The sequence below is a fragment of the Heterodontus francisci genome, chromosome 26 (assembly GCF_036365525.1).
Source record: "Heterodontus francisci isolate sHetFra1 chromosome 26, sHetFra1.hap1, whole genome shotgun sequence".
NCBI classification, from domain to species: Eukaryota; Metazoa; Chordata; class Chondrichthyes; order Heterodontiformes; family Heterodontidae; genus Heterodontus; species Heterodontus francisci.
In genome coordinates this window covers 55,868,794-55,890,826 of record NC_090396.1, presented here as the reverse complement: position 1 = coordinate 55,890,826, position 22,033 = coordinate 55,868,794, and the positions used below count along the sequence as shown (strand labels likewise).

At 42.7% G+C, this 22,033-nt stretch overlaps 1 long non-coding RNA gene across 1 annotated transcript in view; it reads right to left on the bottom strand.

Annotated features, from left to right (window-relative positions):
- Positions 1-1,161: 1,161 nt before the first annotated feature.
- LOC137384566 (uncharacterized) overlaps positions 1,162-22,033 on the bottom strand; it is a 253,581-nt gene continuing 232,709 nt past the window's right edge. Inside the window, exon 3 of the long non-coding RNA XR_010977611.1 lies at positions 1,162-2,742. This is a non-coding gene — a long non-coding RNA (uncharacterized lncRNA). The remainder of the gene's footprint in view (positions 2,743-22,033) is intronic.

Genomic DNA, 22,033 nt, shown 5'->3' with positions numbered 1-22,033 from the left:
GTTGTTCCGAGGCGGGACCTCCACCCCCTTAAGGGAGCGGTGGCCACTGCTGGGACTGCAGCCCAGCCGAGGACATGGAGCCAGGAGTTGCCTCGCTGGGCTAATCGGTCGTGCCCCGGTGAGGCAAGGATGATCGTTTAGAGGGGAAGGGGGCGTCTTGAGTCCTGTGGATGGTTGGGGAAGCAGGGGTGGCCCTCAATCAGGCACCCTGTGCTCTTTTGTCCAGGCTCCCCCCCCCCCACCCCTCCCCTCCACTGTGCTGACAATCTGCCAGGTTTCACTGGGCAGCCTTTCATGTCTCCAGGACGCCCGCTTGCCATGGGTAAAATTCCCGTGGAGGTGGGCAAAGGCCCTTAAGTGGCCACATAAGGGCCTCGATTGGCCTGGGGCGGGCGGCCCGTTTCTCACCCCCACCCCCCTCAGGCCCATGTAAAGTGGGGCGGAGGCGGGAGAGGGTCAGGAAGGCCTCATGTAGCCTCATGCTCCATTTTACGCCAGCCCCCCACCCCCCGACCCCCGCCATCCGGCTCGCTGGGGTAGAGTAAAATTCTGGACATATTATGTGCTCAAGTCTCAAGTGGGGGTAGAACCCACAACCTTCAGACTCAGAAGCAACCGTGCCACTCTCAGCCAAGGCTGACACTTTACAGCCCAGCCCAAGTCACAAATCGTTAATAGATTATTCATTTTCCCCCATCTCTACATTTTTCACTCTCAAGACCCTCCTAATCAATATAAAGTAAATACATTCACCTTTATTACTCTGCAAGCTATTCATATTGAATATTTTTGGAAGGGTAGTCAATGCAGAGGGCAGGTACATAACATGCTTTGTGGCTGCTGCTATTGGAACTCAAGGCAGTGGGTTGGATGCATTCAAAGCAGCAACCTGGAAAACCCTTGCTTTTCATTTCCACCTCTCTTTCGCAAAGCATCTGATCCCTACATGATTCCTTGCTTCAGCGGCAAGGCTGAGATTGATCCTTCATAACAGGCAGGTGGCTCAACACACAGATATGAATTGTTGATACTGTAATGTGTAGCATTATTAAGTAATCCTCAAGTCTGATTGTGATAATAAAATAACACTTAACAGGAAACCAGGGAAGAGGATTTTCTTAAAATGTTTATTATGCAAAGTTATGTTATTCTTTTGCATCGTTACAATTAATCATAAATAGGAAATAAAAATGGAAGGTATACAGCAAATAATTCTAATGGCATACATGTCTTAAATAAAAGATCAATTAGATTGCTTCTGAACAAAACATGTAGGTACAGCCATTTGAGGTTACAGTGAATGTTAGTTGTTTTTCTCTTTCAATAAGTTAGCTTTCTTTAGTGACTGAAACTTTGTTATATATAGTATTCGGTTGATCATGTCAGGGACATTAATATGGAACAACAAATGAATTGAAAGACTATTAAATCTTTATCTCATTATCACTATGAAATCACATGCAGCCCCTACCCGCCATTTAAAAAAAAAGGCTATTTGCAACAAGCCATAGTACTGTGCCGGTTGTACATTGCTGAATGAAGTTTCCTTCATCTGATGAGGTAAAAGCTATTACTAAGATGCCATCCAATATCAATTTCCCTTTATAGAATAGCTTCGATGTAATAAATTGAATTAATTGACAGGTTCATTTTGAACCTAGACTTCTATTTAAATGAACTAACCTGATGGAAGGATGCCAACCAACCTTCCATTTGAAAGAGTCACTCATAGGCCATTAATTTGTTGACTGCAGAACACCTGTCATTGCACATCACAATGTAATTCTGTGTAAAAGTGCTTTTAGGCAGTTCAATTCAAACTTTGTGTAGATGCAAATATTAATATAGTCTTCTATAGCAACTAGAAGTCGTTTACGATAGGTCATGTTATCATTTAAAACACTAAAGAGCCCAAGAGTTTCAAATACATAGTAATTTAAAAGGAAGACTAACTATAATTAAATTATATATACATGCACTCAATAAATAGAGACGAAGTTGAACATAATTCATACATACAAGAACATTTGTTTTAAAAGAAAGCATAAACAAGTATACAAGTTCTCTTCATTTGTTAGGACATGTTAAAATTCTTACTAAAACCTCATATCCACCATATTAAAAAGGACAATGAAATGATCATCTCAAAAGATATGAAATTCTAAATGGAGCTTCCATAAGCATGACAAATTTACAATCCAATGCCGTGGTCATGCTCACAAATATTACCAATTTATTTGAAAACAAAATAATTCAGACACAAATAAATAATGTTCATACAGAATTTTAGCCTGGTAGCCTCAACATTGGAAGAGTTACATGAAACAATTGTAAAATTTTGAACTGTTGAAATCCATTCAAAGGATCCTCACTAAGATTTCTCTACATCTAGCAGCTTTTGTCCAACTGGCATTCTCTCCTATGTTCTCAGCAACCTTGTTTTCTTGCAGCTTATTTTCTCAACTATATTGGTAATGGTGTCCAAATGCTGAGTTAAGCTCAACCATTTGTGAAACTGCGCAGACGGAGGCTGAAATGAGGAGGTGTTGAAATGGTGTGCTCGTGTTTGATGTCATCATGATGTCCTGTTTGGATTTATTGGAGTGCAGATTGAGTTTCAGCCTTCAGTGTTAAGCGGATGTTGCTCACGATGTCACATTTGACAGCTTAAAACGCCAGTATTGAGGTTAGGGAGGAGCAGTCTTTTGATCACCAGGTAGTGGTTGGTAGTATGTGGAATGACTAGTACAAAAAAAATCAAATTGTATGTCAGTCACATTTATGACATTATAAGATAAAGTCTACATTAAAAAAACCTATGCTTTTTCTTGGCCTACCTGGTCAAGATCCCTAAACTTGAAAATTAAATCAAATATGATTCATAAAATTGGTTCAGACCTCATGCAGATCTGTAACAGTGTTCTTTTCCAACTTTCTCCCTTGTGGTCCTGAAGGGACTCATTTTGGAAGATTTGTGTACAAGCGCTGGCAGCCCTCTGGCACCTCACTCAAGGGGAATGTCTTCATGTATGTGCCTTGACAAAAGGAGTATCAGTGGACTGTTTGACCGTGGGGGCCATCACAGCTGATCCTGATTCTGTCCTCAGCCAGCCACACACACACACACACACACACACACACACACACACACACACACACACACACACACACACACACACACACACACACACACACACACACACACACACACACACACACACACCACCCCCCCCCCCCCCCCCCCCCCCCACAGGTCATAAGTACTGATCATGAGCAACAGCCTTGATTGATCCATCCCCTGCCTAACCAAGAGATGACTGTGACCTTTTGTAGTACCCTGTCAACTAGCAGAGACCAGGGATCAAGCTTCACATGTTCTGGGTCCAAACAGTTCAGTACCACACTTGAGAGTTGTACTGATAAATAAACTAACTGCAGAGTTTTCTGCAAGATTACATTGCTATGGATGTATTTGGCAAATAAGACTCTAGAGTTTGCCATCTGTCTGCTATTGATTTCCAACGGAACTGACATAATAAATTTAAATAAATGTATTGTCAGTAAAAAGATGTTTAAACTTTTCCAAGCACAACCCTTCCAAAATGATGTATATCGATGCGTGCAGTGATAAACAATGCAGCACAAGCCGTGGATCTCCTTACACTACTTAATGGGCAAAACCCATGTGCCAGTTCCAATTTTAAGAAAAAGCATGCAATTATGCAACCTACATAATAAAGCCCAAATTCTTCAGTAACCAGATTACGGATATTAGCATAATATTCCAATACAGTAAACAGCTGCTCTCCCCAGTTTCTCCCCTCTTCTGCTAAAGGTATTGACTCTTAGAAACATGTGGTTCCATAAAGGCCGGTGGTCCTTCTGTACAGACTAGCCATTGTATTGTACAGTTCAATAGGACATCAGGTTCTGAATAAATTGTAACATAACTTTTGTATAACTAGTGACTCCATGTTGAGGGGTGAGACAGAGGAAAGAGGAGTACAACCTCCCTAGGGAAATATATTTCCCAACAGCATCTGCATCATACTTTGCATCATTCTGATTTTCCAAATCACATGAACATTGTCCAGGGTTACCTCTTAGTCCCAGTGTGCAGCAATAGATTGGCAATATGAATTTACAGCAGTACATATCTAAACCACCTAGTTTCAGCCACTGCATTAATATCTTGTTCCCTCACATCACCAATGATCATCAAGTCATGTCGGTCAGATTGGGTCAACCCAAGCCCTAATCATCGTAACAAGTCACTTTTCAATGGGTTAGAAGTTTAATAGTTTTTAACAATGCTCCTTCCAACCATTTAAGGAACAGGCTCATACTTTTACCTCCAACAAGAAATGCAGAATTAAATTGATTTCAAATAAACTAAAAATTAGGCAGTGCTCCCATAACTGGATTTTCAAATGTTTATGACATCTTTTGTTTGAACCAAACTCTACAGACTATACATCAGAAAATTCTTAAACAGGTTACTTGCTCTCAATTGGAATGATGCACAGATTACATTGGGAGACCTCCAAGCATGGTTAGATTGGTTTCTGACTAATAGGGAGGACAAACATCCCAAGACGTTTATGTTTTGCACTCAAACCTCCTACAAAAAGTTTTCCCTCAATGGAATAAACAGAACCAATAACTAGTAACTTTTTTATAATTATAATTTGCATCTAAACAATTTACCAGTAAACATTAACTGATTCAGAACAATTCTGTTATTTTTTTCCCTGCTGCTCCTTCCTCAGAAGAGTCAGTCCTTCAGGCCCATTCTCAGGAATTGCTGCCCTTTAAGCTTTCTGGGTCATAGGCAAATCAAGATAGTTAGACCTCCTCTCAAAGCTCATCAAAACAATCAATCTGTTTCAGTTTACTTATGGGCCCGATGTCAGAAAATGTAACAAAACACAACACACTTTTTCTGGTATTACAAAACCCATTGCTTGTAGAACTGTTCCACAGAACATTCTTCACTCCTAATCTTCTAACTACAGTAACATGAAGAGTCCTATCTTGCCAGTGATGAATGCAAATGCACTCATCCACTTTTCTAGCCTGATGGCCTCAAAAACAAATTTTAACCCCTCCCTTTTTACTTCGAATTTCATTTCTGCACAGCTGCTTGACAGACTGAAGGCACTTGTAAAGCCTATTTTCTAAACATCACTAACACTCAAAATTAGATTAAAAGGATTGTGCCCCTCACTACTTGAGCCCTTGTTAAAATTCTAGTAAAGCAGTATTCAAAATGTTTATAAACCATTTCTGTGGCAGGGGATTCAAAACCTAGTTATTACAGAGAAACAAATCCCCGCCTCAACAGACCTGGACGTTTCAGCCACTGTTCATCCTTTTGATCCCTGACGTTAGTTTTAACTACACTGGTAGAATGCTGCTGTCTCCAATATTACATTATTCTATGGGTCATGCAGCAAATATTTTGTTTCTTTCAATGAAGAATTATCAGATTAACAAAAAGAAACATTTAATAGCAGAATGGCATCATTTTCCTACCACTGTGACAACAGAATAGAGCACAAAATGGAGAACCCATTTCAACACTAAAATAAAAGCAAAATACTGCAGATGCTGGAAATCTGAAATAAAAACAGAAAGTGCTGGAAATACTCAGCAGGTCAGGCAGCATCTGTGGAGAGAGTTAACAGTTCAGGTCTGTGACCTTTCATCTGAACTGGCAAAGGTTAGAAAAGAATTAGGTTTTAAGCAAGTGAAGGGAGGTGGGAGAACATAGGGGAAGGTATGTGATAGGGCAGATGGCAGAAGAGGTTAAATAACAAAGCTGTCATGGGACAAAGGCAAAGAGCGTGTTAATGTTTGTGGTGAAAGACAAAGCATTAGTCCAGAGAGAGTGTTAATAGCAGAATAATGAGCAGCTCTGTCCACATGAAAAACGGGTACATAGTTAAAAAAATAAAATAAAACAAAAATATAAAAAAGGCCAGTCATGCTCTAAAGTTATTGAACTCAATTTTCAGTCCACAAGGTTGTTGAGTGCCTATTCGAAAGATCAGGTGTTGCTCTTCGAGCTTGCGTTGATGTTCAATGGAACACTGGAGCAGGCCAAAGACAGAAATGTTGACATGAGAGCGGAGTGGGGTGTTGAAATGGCAAGTGATCAGAAGCTCGGGGTTATGCTTTCCGACCCGCACTTCCAGTCACTTGCCATTTCAACACCCCCTCTGCTCTCATGCCAACATTTCTGTCTTTGGCCTGCTCCAGTGTTCCAGTAAACATCAACGCAAGTTCGAGGAGCAGGACCTGATCTTTCCATTAGGCACTCAACAGCCTTGCGGACTGAACATTGAGTTCAACAACTTCAGAGCATGGCTGGCCTTTTTTATATTTTTATATTTTCATTTTTTAAAAACTATGTGCCTGTTTTTCATGTCGACAGAGCTACTCATTATTCCTCTATTAACACTCTCTCTGGACTAATGCTTTGTCTTTCACCACAAGCATTAACACACTCTTTTCCTTTGTTCCATGACAGCTTTGTTATTTAATCTCTTCTGCCCTCTGCCCTATCCCTTTTGTTCTCTTCCCCACTACCCCACTGCCCCACCCCCCACCCCCTTCACTTGCTTAAAACCTAATTCTTTTCTAACCTTTGCCAGTTCTGATGAAAGGTCACAGACCTGAAACGTTAACTCTGCTTCTCTCTCCACTGATGCTGCCTGACCTGCTGAGTATTTCCAGCACTTTCTGTTTTTCAAACCATGATTAACAATTCTGTGTCTGTTACATACTTCCTGTCAGCAAACTTTACTCCCTGTTGTCAAAAATTTTGGTTCTGCTTTTCTGGCAGCATTTTCTACTGGTAAATGTCTACACCAACATTTCCTATTCAATTTTGCTGTCACTGTAATTTAATGCCCTGGCCACTAGGTATCTCTGTGGAGCGGTTTTCTGAAGTCCAACTCCACTGCTCTCTTGTACAGCATGGCCACCCGACCCAAAACCGACAGAACCAGACGACATGTGTCGGATTCGGGTCAGGCCGGGTCAGACACAGTGACAGCCAGGACATCAAGGCGGGAAACGCTCCGCACGAGTCTGCAGTGAGCGATTCCATCGAAGGTACAGCACAACTTCTTTAATAGAACCAACTTTATTCCGGGGGTTGGGTTGGGTCGGGTCGGGCGCGGGAAAAAAATGAAAGGACTCAGGCCGGGTCGGATTGGATGTGGGTCTGTCAGGCTCGGGTCGGGTTTCATTTGCAGACCCGAGCAGGCCTTTACTCTCTTGTAGGTAGTCAGACAATGGCTTAGACAATTTAAAAGCATAAAGTAAATGTACTTGCTGTTTGTGCGCTGTTGTGGACTCTTAAATGTGTATCACCATAAACAATGCACCGCCACTGAACTCTGATTACAGTTTAAATAAAATCATCTTGATACATCCACATTGAAATGTTGAAATGTAGAAAGCATCAGTAAATAAATTAAAGGAATATTGCTATTACATAAAGCTCAATATTTTGGGACCTAACTTTTTAAAATGTTGCTTCAAGAAACATTTTAAATTTTTCATCTCCATGGTGACATCAAATAAGTTGCTGAGACAAAAATTATATGTCAGGCCATAATTTATTGTCCTTACAGTTTGCCAAAACAGCTAGTAATTACAACTGTTAACAATCTATATAATGACTTAGATGAAGGGACCGACTGTACTGCAGCCAAATTTGCTGACCGTACAAGGATAGATAGGAAAGCAAGTTGACAGGAGGAGACAAACAAACAGTCTGCAAAGGCATATAGACTGGTTAGTGAGGTGAAAATTTGACAGATGGAGTATAAATGTGGGAGAATGTGAGGTTGTTCATTTTGGTGGCAAGAATAGAAAAGCAGATTATTATTTAAATGGAGAGAGACTACAGAATGCTGTGGTACAGAGGGATCTAGGTGTCCTCAATCATGAAATCACAAAAAATTAGCATGCAGGTAAAGCAAGTAATTAAAAATGCAAGGTGACCAAGGGGGGATGGAGAATAAAAGTAGGGAAGTCTTGCGACAGCTGTACAGGGCATTGGTGAGACCACACCTAGAGTACTGTGCAAAGCTTTGGTCTCATCACTTCAGCAAGGATATATTTGCATTGGACGCAGTTCAGAGAAGTTTCACTTGGTTGATTCCAGGGATGAAGGGGTTGTCTTATGAAGGAAAGGTTGAGCAGGTTGGGCCTATACTCATTGGAGTTCAGAAGAATGAGAGATGATCTTATTGCAACATATAAGATTCTAAGGGGGCTTGACAGGGAAGTTGCTGAGAGGATGTTTCCCCTCATGGGGGAATCTATAACTATGGGGCACAGTTTAAAAATAAGGGATCTTGCATTTAAGACGGAGATGAGGAGGAATTTCTTCTCTCAGAGGGTCATTAATCTTGGGAATTCTCTTCCCCAGAGAGCAATGGAGGCTGGCTCATTGACTATATTCAAGGCTGAGATAGGCAGGTTTACGGCTGCCTGCAACGAATTTGGCCTAACTATCAGCCTCAAGAAAACGAACATCATGGGACAGGACATCAGAAATGCTCCATCCATCAATATCGGCGACCACGCTCTGGAAGTGGTTCAAGAGTTCACCTACCTAGGCTCAACTATCACCAGTAACCTGTCTCTCGATGCAGAAATTAACAAGTGCATGGGAAAGGCTTCCACTGCTATGTCCAGACTGGCCAAGAGAGTGTGGGAAAATGGCGCACTGACACGGAACACAAAAGTCCGCGTGTATCAAGCCTGTGTCCTCAGTACCTTGCTCTACGGCAGCGAGGCCTGGACAATGTATGTCAGCCAAGAGCGACGTCTCAATTCATTCCATCTTCGCTGCCTCCGGAGAATCCTTGGCATCAGGTGGCAGGACCGTATCTCCAACACAGAAGTCCTCGAGGCGGCCAACATCCCCAGCTTATACACACTACTGAGTCAGCGGCACTTGAGATGGCCCGGCCATGTGAGCCCCATGGAAGATGGCAGGATCCCCAAGGACACATTGTACAGCGAGCTCGTCACTGGTATCAGACCCACCGGCCGTCCATGTCTCTGCTTTCAAGACGTCTGCAAATGCGACACGAAGTCCTGTGACATTGATCACAAGTCGTGGGAGTCAGTTGCCAGCGATCGCCAGAGCTGGCGGGCAGCCATAAAGGCGGGGCTAAAGTGTGGCGAATCGAAGAGACTTAGCAGTTGGCAGGAAAAAAAGACAGAAGCGCAAGGGGAGAGCCAACTGTGTAACAGCCCCGACAAACAAATTTCTCTGCAGCATCTGTTGAAGAGTCTGTCACTCTAGAATTGGCCTTTATAGCCACTCCAGGCGCTGCTTCACAAACCACTGACCACCTCCAGGCGCTTACCCACTGTCTCCCGAGACAAGGAGGCCAAAGAAGAAGAAAAAGAAGAAAAAAAGAAGAGATAGGCAGATTTTTTGATCTACAAGGAAGTAAAGGGTTATGAGGGGGCCGGCAGGAAATTGGAGTTAAGGCCACAATCAGATCAGCCATGATCTTTTTGAATGGTGCAGCAAGCTCAAGGGGCCAAATGGCCTACTCCTGTTGCTAATTCTTATGTTCTTACGTTACCCGATGCAGTAAAGAATCCAATAAAGTACAGAGCCAAAAATTCTACATTTTAACTTTAAGTAAGCATGTCCATTGCTTTATAAGTCGAACTGCATATGATCAGCATATATTCATTTACCAACTGAAGGTGAACAGACCACGTAGCAGCATGTGTTATCGTCAGGAAAACAGTGGCTAGTATTCCATTTGACCCCTGGATCTCATGACATTTACCTAGATTTTGGGCAGGGAAAGATACACTTGGGTTCATGGGGGAGTGGCTGGTGACACTGAACTCATAGAGACTATCCAGCATAACGTATCAGCTGCCTCTTAATACCCTGACAATGTGGCTTAACCTCAACCTGTAAACACTCTTAACTGCTTCAATGGGGCATTTCCCAAATGATCCATCATGGAAGCACAAGTGAAGCCGCCAACTGAATTCCAGTTGGCACTAAATTATGGACAGTTTTTTTTTAAAATTGTGGACTGGTGCCCACTAACAGCCAAGTTGAAACCTCCATAACTAATTTTAATTAGACCCCTTAAAGCTTGGGAGAGGACATTTTTATGCCATTAGCCTGGGCTGGGCCCAAATTTCAGAAGTAACAACAGTGTTCCCATCCATTGCACCAGCCAGTACCCCCAATACAACTCTCAGCTGAAAAATCGAGATGAGCTTGATCCAACTATTACCGTCCTGGATACTACCCAGCTGTCTGTTTTCACAGCAGCAGTGTAGTCCCTCAATTATAGTTTGCAAACCAGATTTTTGGCTTTTAAAAGGTAAATCAAAACTGTATCAGTTTACATAAACTGCGTTTGTAAGCCAAAAGATCCTGATAGCACAGGGGCTTCAAGAGGGACAAATCAATAGAAATTTCTGGCTCGTATTTTTCACCATTAAGCAATCCATGAATTAGTATGTTGTGAACAAACCTTTAAGGCAAACAAAGATATCAGTTTGAGGTTATGAAACACAGAAAATAAACTTACTGAGAACATTATTTATCCCATATTCCTTTAGTTAGGCTTTAATACTTTTCATATGCTATATCCAGCACTGGAATAAACATTAGAAAAATGGATTTTATTAAGCAGTGTGTAAATGATGACTGGCATGAGGTCACATAGTTCCATTGTGCGACCTTTAACCTATGCAGGATATGAGCCTGGGTCCAGCATGCTGGGAGTTTGCTGGCTATTTGGCATGAATATCCTGCCTGCAGTACGGAATAACATTCTAAAAAGAAGTTGCATCTTCTACAATGTCTGAGTTTATGATACCACCCACCCTGCCGACACAATTCTCTGACATTTGAACTGATCTTATAGGATTTTAGTGCAGCATGCAAGACATAAGTCATAACTGTAGGAATTGCAATTTACTGAAAAGGGCGTTGTTCTTATATTTAAAAAAATCAAATCTATCTTTCAATGAGCGTATGTTACAGAATACTTTGGCAAGGAACATATCAATCCAACACTGAAAGCTGTCAGATCCAGCTCTCAACCAATTCACTACAGCTGCTTCCAAAACATGAAAAAAGGCATTTTTCGTTCTGAAAACTTGCACATATTACTGGACATGTGTACCTACATAAAAACAGAGGGTGGATCCAATAACTTTCTATTAAATTGCAGCCATTTAATTTGTCATAACAGAAATAGAAACACTTTAAGAAACTACTGGTCATACAGCAGAGTATGTACCAGAAACTGCCAAAAGCTGAAATGTCTGAGCATTCCCCTAATGTGAAGATGATGCAAATTGGCTCTCAGAAAGCTGACAACATGATAACATCAACTTGGTGCTGGAACAACAACCGCGGAGTTTATTTTTCAATAGCTGCACGTGCAAATAAGGAGTTGATCTCCCTGACGGCTTTGAAAAACTCAAGCTACAGCACACCTGCAAAATGAGTTGAAAACTAGTAAGCTGTAAAAACAAACTGCACACCAAAAAACTATCTGGACCTAATCTGCAACTTATCAAGCAAGACCACACCAAAAGCTAAGGAGATATTAGCTTGGGGGGGGTGCAGACAGAAACAGATGGATTTTACTGTTCCCACAGGGAAAGAAGGTCTCGGAGAACTTCCCAACAATCAAATGGAAGCCATATGAAGCAAAGGCACAAACTGCAGTCTTAGTAATAGAAATGCACAGTCAAGGAAGAGATAAACTGTTAAGGATGAGAAGGTGTTTAGTGTTGAGAAACTTAAATTGGATACAATGGATTAATCCACATTCACGCAGGATATCAGGCTAAATAATAACTCGCACACTCAATGTGTCAGATGCAGGCTCATATCCTGCACAGCTCATGGGTCACACAACTGATCTATGTGCCCTTATATCCACTGCCTGGATTCTGGTGGAAAAACTGCAATGAACAAAGCTTACAAAAACGGATTCATTCATTACAATAAAAAAAAGGGTATGGAATATATAGGATATTGAATGGGTGGCAGTCATGTTACTTATTAACTAATCTTGAGTAAAAACCTTCACCTATTGCATCATAAACTAGAAAATTAATCCAGAGCCACCTGATGAGTAACATGCAATTATGTTTATAAAGAGATTCCCATTTTTGGAGAATCATCTGTGGTTTCAATTCAAAACTCTCAGACTGACATACCATATTCTTGAAGAAATTCAATAGCCTTCATGCAACCTTTTGGTACTTGCCCAAAAAAAAAATGTTTTGACACACTGTGTTCTGTTTTTCTTCAAAAAAAAATCCTTTATCTTTTTAATTTCAGCATCATCTCAGGGTTTGCTGTTTCAATTGGAAGGTGGACAGACCAGAGATGGACTAATCTTGACCATAGCTCCGAACCTTGATATGTTGTTGGTCAATAAACCATTTGTCTGATCAAAATTTGCAGTTATGTTCTCCTTCAGTTTTCCTCTCTCAGAAAAATGGAGGATAAATTAATAATCAGTTGTAGAAGTTTGTTTATCGAAAGAGCCAGACTGTGAGTCACTCACATCAAATTACAATAAAAGATTAAAGTAAATACAGCTTTCAAAATTAAAAATAAAAACAGAAAATTCTGGATCTCCACAGATGCTGCCAGACCTGTTGTGTATTTCCAAAATTTTCTGTTTTTAATTTCAGATTTTCAGCATCTACAGTATTTTGCTTTCAAATTCAAAGTTTGCTTCTTTGTGTAACTTAACAACATTGTCATTCTGAATGAACCCCAAGTTTTTTTTAAATTCATTCATGGAATGTGGGAGTCACTGACCAGGCCAGCATTTATTGCCCATCCCTAATTGCCCTTGAGAAGGTGGTGGTGAGCTGCCTTCTTGAACCGCTGCAGTCCATTTGGGGTAGGTATACCCACAGTGCTGTTAGGAAGGGAGTTCCAGGATTTTGACCCAGCGACAGTGAAGGAACAGCGATATAGTTCCAAGTCAGGATGGTGTGTGACTTGGAGGGGAACTTGCAGGTGGTGGTGTTCCCATGTATTTGCTGCCCTTGTCCTTCTAGTTGGTAGAGGTCGCGGGTTTGGAAGGTGCTGTCTGAGGAGCCTTGGTGCATTGCTGCAGTGCATCTTGTAGATGGTACACACTGCTGCTACTGTGCGTCGGTGGTGGAGGGAGTGAATGTTTGTAGATGGGGTGCCAATCAAGTGGGCTGCTTTGTCCTGGATGGTGTCGAGCTTCTTGAGTGTTGTTGGAGCTGCACCCATCCAGGCATGTGAAGAGTATTCCATCACACTCCTGACTTGTGCCTTGCAGATGGTGGGCAGGCTTTGGGGAGTTAGAAGGTGAGTTACTCGCCTCAGGATTCCTAGCCTCTGACCTGCTCTTTAGCCACGGTATTTATATGGCTACTCCAGTTCAGTTTCTGGTCAATGGTAGCCCCTAGGATGTTGATAGTGGGGGATTCAGTGATGGTAATGCTGTTGAATGTCAAGGGGCGATGGTTAGATTCTCTCTTGTTGGAGATGGTCATTGCCTGGCACTTGTGTGGCACGAATGTTTTTTGCCACTTATCAGCCCAAGCTTGTATATTGTCCAGGTCTTGCTGCATTTCTACACGGACTGTTTCAGTATCTGAGGAGTCATGAATGGTGCTGAACATTGTGCAATCATCAGCGAACATCCCCTCTTCTGACCTTATGATTGAAGGAAGGTCATTGATGAAGCAGCTGAAGATGGTTGGGCCCAGGACACTACCCTGAGGAACTCCTGCAGTGATGTCCTGGAGTTCAGATGATTGACCTCCAACCACCACAACCATCTTCCTTTGCGCTAGGTACGAATCCAGCCAGCGGAGGGTTTTCCCCCTGATTCAAATTGACCTCAGTTTTGCTAGGGCTCCTTGATGCCATACTCGGTCAAATGCTGCCTTGATGTCAAGGGCAGTCACGCTCACCTCACCTCTTGAGTTCAGCTCTTTTGTCCATGTTTGAACCAAGGCTGTAATGTGGTCAGGAGCTGAGTGGCCCTGGCGGAACCCAAACTGAGCATCACTCAGCAGGTTATTGCTAAGCAAGTGCCGCTTGATGGCACTGTTGATGACACCTTCCATCACTTTACTGATGATTGAGAGTAGGTTGATGGGGCGGTAATTGAACTTGTCCTGCTTTTTGTGTACAGGACATACCTGGGCACTTTTCCACATTGCAGGGTAGATGCCAGTGTTGTGGCTGTACTGGAAGAGCTTGGCTAGGGGCGCAGCAAGTTCTGGAGCACAGGTCTTCAGTACTATTGCCGAAATATTGTCAGGGCCCATAGCTTTTGCAGTATCCAGTGCCTTCGGTCATTTCTTGATATCACGCAGAGTGAATCGAATTGGCTGAAGTCTGGCATCGTGGATGCTGGGGACTTCAGGAGAAGGCAGAGATGGTTCATCAACTCGGCACTTCTGGCTGAAGATTGTTGCAAATGCTTCAGCCTTATCTTTTGCACTGATGTGCTGGGCTCCCCCATCATTGAGGATTGGGATATTTGTGGAGCCACCTCCTCCAGTTAGTTGTTTAATTGTCCACCACCATTCACGGCTGGATGTGGCAGGACTGCAGAGCTTCGATCTGATCCGTTGGTTATGGGATCGCTTAGCTCTGTCTATCGCATGCTCCTTACGCAGTTTGGCACGCAGATAGTCCTGTGTTGTAGCTTCACCAGGTTGACACCTCATTTTGAGGTGTGCCTGGTGCTGCTCCTGGCATGCCCTCCTGCACTCTTCATTGAACCAGGGTCGGTCCCCTGGCTTGATGGTGATGGTAGAGTGGGGGATATGCCAGACCATGAGGTTACAGATTATTGTTGAGTACAATTCTGCTGCTGCTGATGGCCCACAGCGCCTCATGGATGCCCAGTTTTGCATTGCTTGATCTGTTCGAAATCTATCCCATTTAGCACAGTGATAGTGCCACACAACACGACGGACGGTATCCTCAATGTGAAGGCAGGACTTCGTCTCCACAAGGACTGTGTGGGGTTCACTCCTACCAATACTGTCATGGACAGAAGCATCTGCAGCAGGCAGATTGGTGAGCACATGGTCAAGTATGTTTTTCTCTCGTGTTGGTTCCCCCACCACCTGCCACAGACCCAGTCTCGCAGCTATGTCCTTTTGGACTCGGCCAGCTCGGTCAGTAGTGGTGCTACCGAGCCACTCTTGGTGATGGACATTGTAGTTCAGAATATATTTTTCCAAGTAAAATGTAACATTTCTCCAATTCATATGAATCTCCTTTAAATGATTGCAAAAAACTATAATAATGCACTCAGGCCCACAGCATGCTATATCAGAGGGCCTCATCACAAATTTGTGGGCAAATTAAATTTAAATCTTGGAACATGTCACGCTCACGAAAGGAGAAATTATGAGCTATAAAATGAACTGATGAATTGAACTCAAAACAGACACCTTTTGCTGCCAAACAAGATGGAGGAAGAGGTCATGGTAACTGCTGGAACCTTGAACCAATCGTCATGGCTGGTCAAGTGTTGAAGAAAGCATTTGAAATGTAAATAGCCCATTCAATGTTAATGGCTACCCCTCTTCAACAAATTGGGCTAACAGTGACTTTGCAGACATGAAGCCTCCAGACTCAAACTCCGGATAAAGGATGTGATAAACACCACTTAATTAAGATGGTATAAAGATGAGGAACATCCAAACCGATTATCTAACACCATTTATGAAAACAAAATGGGAGAGAACTTTGGTCACCTGACAGAATACAGGGATGGAATTTTATCCTCCCCTCCGCAGCAGGTTTGGAGGCGGGGAGAGCATTAAATCGGGTGGGATGGTGAAATGGGCAAACTCTTGCCCCCAATTGCACAGAAGACTCAAATGCCTTTGGGTCAAAAGGCAAAAGAAGCTGAGGAAGGCAGCAATTCCAGAATGGAACATGGCAGGATTCTGTTTCGTCTGTGGAACACTGTCCCTTTAAGTAATTTTGCTTTTCTGTGCCTTTGCCAAGCAGGTAGTTTTGAAGAAAACTGCCCATGATGGTTGGCTGAATTTTCTGTGTAGTGTGGCCAAATTCTTCCCGAGATTCAAGATAATTTTCAGTTCCAAAAGTGCTGAAACCAGTACTTTCCACTCTGCCTTGCTGTTTAACAATGCATTACCTGCTGAGGTCAGTGCAACATGATTGAGGCCTTTCTGCGGGTTGAAACACAGGCACAAAAGCAATATGGGGAGTAATTCACACAAGCAAGTACAAACTGCTCCTTTTAATCTTCCTCCGCCCCCCCACCCCCAACTTTTATTTGGGTCTTTTGTGCATCTGAAGAGTAGTCCCACCACGTCTCTGCTGTTCAAGGGCTGCTTTAATCCTGTGCTACATGACTAAACCTGCCTGAATGGCGAGCACCAAGGTGAAAGTCAGTGGTGTCACAGGATTAAAAGACCTCCTTTTGTGAAAGGCCACCTACAAATGAAAATAAGTTACATACACAAATAAAAAGGAGACTCTGTACGATTACATGAAAAGGACAAACTGATTCCCCAATTTTTGTTTCAGAGATTCACAACATATTGTTTTTGTAAAAGAAAAAACTCATCATATTCCAAGTTATTCATCTGCCTCATGCATAAATGCATCTGTGTGCATTTGTTGGCCCAAAAATTATGTGAACACTCAAATGATTATCCATCACTGAAAGGCTGCTAAACATTAGTTTCCCAGGAATTTCCTCATTGCGGTAAACAAAAATCTTTATTTAAGTTCTCCACGCCAATTTAGGTCATGCTTCTTCGATTAACAAACTGTTACAACGAAAAGATTGAGGATGCCATTCTAGCAATAGAATAGAAACTGCCTCATCAATTTTTTTAATGTTTCAAGACCATTTATTTCACACTAGTTGGCCAAGTCCAAAAATAGTATTTTTTGAAATTTGTTCTCAAGATGTGGGCATTGCTGGTCAGGCATTTGCTCTCCAACCTTTGCTTGCTGCATTGGCAACAATTGTTTATATGACTGAGTGGCTTGCTGGCCCACTTCAGACGGCAGTAAGAGTGATCCACAGGGTGTGGACGAGAGGCATGTGAAGGCCTGACAGATGAGTTTATCTAAATTTGCTGTGTAAACTCTGAGTTGAGACCCAGCCTCACCCTTGATTCCAGACTCATACTACGATTTTATCAGAGAATTGGAGGCGATCGTCTCTGTCCAACACAGCCATTGCTTGCAGTGTAATCCAAACATTTTCAAATGCTAACTAATGAGAGAGTGCTCTGTACGTGCATGCTTTCAGGCAGCAGTCAAGCAGTGTGAACACCATTGTCCTTGACTGGAACCCAAACTGCAGCTATTAGTCTCAGACCAGCAGCTGCAATGTAAATGCATTCTCAATCCACTTTATGTCTGAAAGGTTAGACATGTTGGTTTGCTCCTTCTTGCTTGAAATAACACGGTGACTTTCAAATCCGGTCATGGATACAAAATCACCTCAAAAGTAACAAAAATATCAGTGTTTGTATTCAGATAAGTAAGATAGGATTTTAAAAAATCCAAACTTGAAGGATCACATATAGGGCTGAATTTTACTAGCCATCCAGCGTCGGGGGTTGTGGCAGCAGGGCCCGGAGAATTCTTCCGGGAGAGGCCCGCCATGACCCCCGATGTCGAGAAGGCCCCACCGCATTTTACCAGCAACGGTGAGGCCTCGGTGCAGCCCATTTTAATATTAAAATTAAGTTAAAAAGATGCAAATTAACTTACATTGTCCCAGCAGCCGTCCCACGCCGATATTCCGGCTGCCGGCCAGAACTCCCATGCCTTCGGAACTCCATTCGGAGTTCCGAGGCGTGACACTGGTGGGAAGGGGGAGCAGTGAGATTATCAGTGTTGGGGGGTGGGGGGGGGGGGGGGAGTGGGGAAAACACTTTGTATTGGCTGTGGGGATGGTGGGAAGGGGTTAAAGGGCAAATGTTACAAGGTTGGGGGAGAAGGTACGGGTTGGGAATAAAGTTCATTTTGGTGATTATAGGCTCAAAAAAAATAAAAATTGGGGGCGGGGGTGGGTGTGGAGGCTGTAGGAAAGGGCCTCCAGCATTTATTTAATTTTTTTAAAAACAATGCACCATAATATAACTTTCAAAATTAAAATTTCTTCTCAGGGCTTGAAGCCCTTTAAAAATGGTGCCGGCACCGTTGCCGGAGATGGAACGGCCACCCCCTCTATGTCATTGGGGATGGCTGCTCTGCCCCCTCCCTTGAAATGAGCCCCCCGCGCAAAATATCGCAGGGGCTCAGCATCGGCGCATCTGCATGGGAAGTCCGCCGAAATCAGAAATTCAGCCCGTAGAAAATAAGCACCCTCACGGGGCAAGGGTTGAGCTTATGGGATGGCCTCTCTTTCATTCAAACATAAATGAAATATAACACTTGAGGATCATCACAAGGCTGTTAGTAAAGCACATTAACAAAGTATTTGAAATTCTCATCCAGCTGCATTGTGACCTTTTCTCCACTAGGATTCCATTTAAGCACAATGTTAGGTGCAATGCACCTATGAAGGGGAAACAAAACAGAGGAGACAAAAGATAACACGAGGAGTCAAGTATTGGTGGTTATATCACAAGGGCCAGTAGTGGTAGCTGTAGAAACAATTTAGTGAGAAATCACATAGGAAGCATACTGTGCTGTTTGCAGTGTATTACTGTGTTTTATTTTAGTTGTGACAAAGATCAGTGTGTGTGAAATGCAAGCCTTGTGCGCTGGTGAATTAAATCCACTCGTGGGGAAACATCTCCAACTTACTAATGTCACTAGGTGCCACATTCATCAAGGCTTCAGCAGATAGAGTTGACACTAATTAATCATGCATTGCAGCCCCACTAAATATAAAAGTGGGAAATTTCAATGGCCTTATTACAGAAGGTCAACAATAATCTCCATGCAAGCCTTCCATTCCTGTTAAGAGAGCTCTGCTGTTTATAGAAGCAGCAGAACGCTAAACAAGGTGTGCTTACCTTCACCAGACAAACTAATAAAACACAACCTCGCCTGTCAGCATTTCTTCCCTCAGGTAGTTCATGAAAAGGATCAGACGATCTCAGATTCATCAAGGCATCAATAAAATAGCCACTCCCTTCAGCGGGCGTAGTTCTGTTTAATATTTAATTAAAGCTCACAAACAAATCGCTTCTACAACACAGCCAGTTCCCTGAAATGTATTTACAGTAATACTGCTTTGAAGTTGTGACTCTTGCACCTTTTGGGAAAACATTCCATAAATATTAAAAGGTGCGGTGTCCCTTTTGAGGTTGTTGTAAATCTACTTTCAGAAACCACTCAAAAGAGATTGCAATTTAGTCAATGTACATTAGATGGTCATCAGTTCCTCAGTAACATGATAACTCTGTGCAGTAAAACTAAACATGATAATTTGCTGCTGCAAATCATCACTTAATGGGCTGCAATGCATTGGAGTGTCTTGAACTTTTTGTAACCTCTCAAAGAATAGATAGGATATTGCACCATTTTGGGATTGCATTAGGGCCATTCCTTCGCTTGGCAGGAAGAGCTTCAGAATACAATCGCATCTGCAGGACTAAAAAGTGTTTTATACTCATCGTAGACCTAAATACATCCTAGACTTGCCACCTTTTGTCAAGCCCAAAACTGGACAGGAGGTGGAAAGACAGATGGTGTGCATGCTTTCATGAAAGATTTGAGGAGAAATAAATTGCACTGAAAACCTTGATAAGTACATTATCTTCACACTTTCCAGCACAGAAATAGAAAACAAAATTACTTCGACTGAAAATCCAGACTTTTTAACATCAAGTTTACACTTCAGAAATTTCTGGACCGCCCACTCAAAAAACAAGTGTCCCGTTCAAAACGAAATAGGCGGTGACACTGAATCACCCTAAGCAATAGGATATCTAAGTTCTGCAACATTCCTGCATATCCCTGTCTGCTAACAGAACTCCCTTCCTCCAGGAAATGATTGCTATTTGATCTCTCTCAATAGACCAAGTGTGAGGTTTGAGAGTTTTTACGTCATGAATGCCCCCCCCACCCCCACGATTGCCAAACTGCTCAATAACATCCATTCAACTTGAAGGCACTCAGGGTTCTTTGGAGCCAAGCAATGTACCATAGCAACAGCACGACCCACCACATCACCCAGTACTATCAAGTACAAATTCATAAGCATAAAAGAAAGCACCTGACAAAACAAAAGAAAAAAAAGGTTCTGGATCACCAACGTGTTCTAGCTTCATAGCAAGTCCTTGGTATGAACAGAATGTGTTGCAGACAACTGGGGAATAAAGAAAATATTTTACAAATTACCCAACCTCAATATAATCCATTTGCAACTGCATTCCTTCAGGGTTAGATGATCAAGTCATCATAGAATTATTTTTAGCTACTACACGCTCATCTGGCAGGTATCTATAATGTAAGCTCCAGGCTCATCTCAAGATGTTGGGCAATATCTTGGGAGCATTAAGGGCCCAGCAATGTAACACATCAAGTACAATCAAGAACAACTTCACTATCAGGGGTCACAAAATGTTGTTCCAATCAGTCAGGCAGAAATAGTGCAAAGATTTATAATGATATGAATTGAGAAAAAAGGGGAAATAGTCTTTGTGCAGCGTGTTAAAGAGCTGGAATTATTTCTTATCTTTAAATCTTCATATAATTCTGATTTTACAGATAGTTAACATAGTACCAGCTGATTAATAAGTTTTCTTCTGCAATGAATCCAATCTGCATGTAACTCCAGAATAAAACCTTCAATACAAGGGCTAAACATTTATCAGATAGTCAAAGGAAGGGCGGGGTCAAAATGAGATATATTTGTGGAGGCTGAGATACGAAAAGAATACTATGCACCTGTCTTCACTGGAGAAGAGGATGCTGCCAATATAGCAGTAAAGGAGAGCTAGAAGCAATATTGGATAGGATAAGAATAAAAACTAGCTTTTTTTTATTCGTTCATGGGATGTGAGCATCGCTGGCTAGGCCAGCATTTATTGCCCATCCCTAATTGCCCTTGAGAAGGTGTTGGTGAGCTGCCTTTTTGAACCACTGCAGTCTTGGAGTGTAAGTACACCAACAGTGCTGTTAGGAAGGGAGTTCCAGGATTTTGATCCAGCAACAGTGAAGGAACAGCGATATAGTTCCAAGTCAGGATGGTGTGTGGCTTGGAGGGGAATTTGCAGGTGGTAGTGTTCCCATGTATCTGCTGCCCTTGTCCTTCTAGGTGGTAGAGGTCGCGGGTTAGGAAGGTGCTGTCAAAGGAGTCTTGGTGAGTTGCTGAAGTGCATCTTGTAGATGGTACACACTGCTGTCACTGTGCATCGGTGGTGCAGGGAGTGCATTTTGAAAGTGGTGGATGGGGTGCCAATCAAGCTGCTTTGTCCTGGCGAACTTCTTGAGTATTGTTGGAGCTGCATCCATCCAGGCAAGTGGAGAGTATTCCATCACACTCCTGACGTGTGCCTTGTAGATGGTGGACAGGCATTGGGGAGACTGCTGGTGAGTTATTCGCTGCAGAATTCCCAGGCCATTGCATCTATGTGGCTGGTCCAGTTCAGTTTCTGGTTAGTGGTAACCCCCAAGATGTTGAAAGTGGGGGTTTCAGCGATGGTAATGCCACGGAACATCAAGGGGAGATGGTTAGATCCTCTCTTGTTTGAGACGGTCATTGCCTGGCACTTGTGTGGCACGAATGTTACTTGCCACTTATCAGCCCAAGCCTGGATGTTGTCCAGATTTTGCTGCATCTGGACACAGGTTGCTTCTGTATCTGAGGAGTTGCGAATGGTACTGAACATTGTGCAATCAGCGAACATCCCCACTTCTGATCTCATTGATGAAGCAGCTGAAGATGGTTGGGCCTATGACACTACCCTGAGGAACCCCTCCAGTGATGTCCTGGGACTGAGATGATTGACCTCCAACAACCACAACCATCTTCCTTTGTGC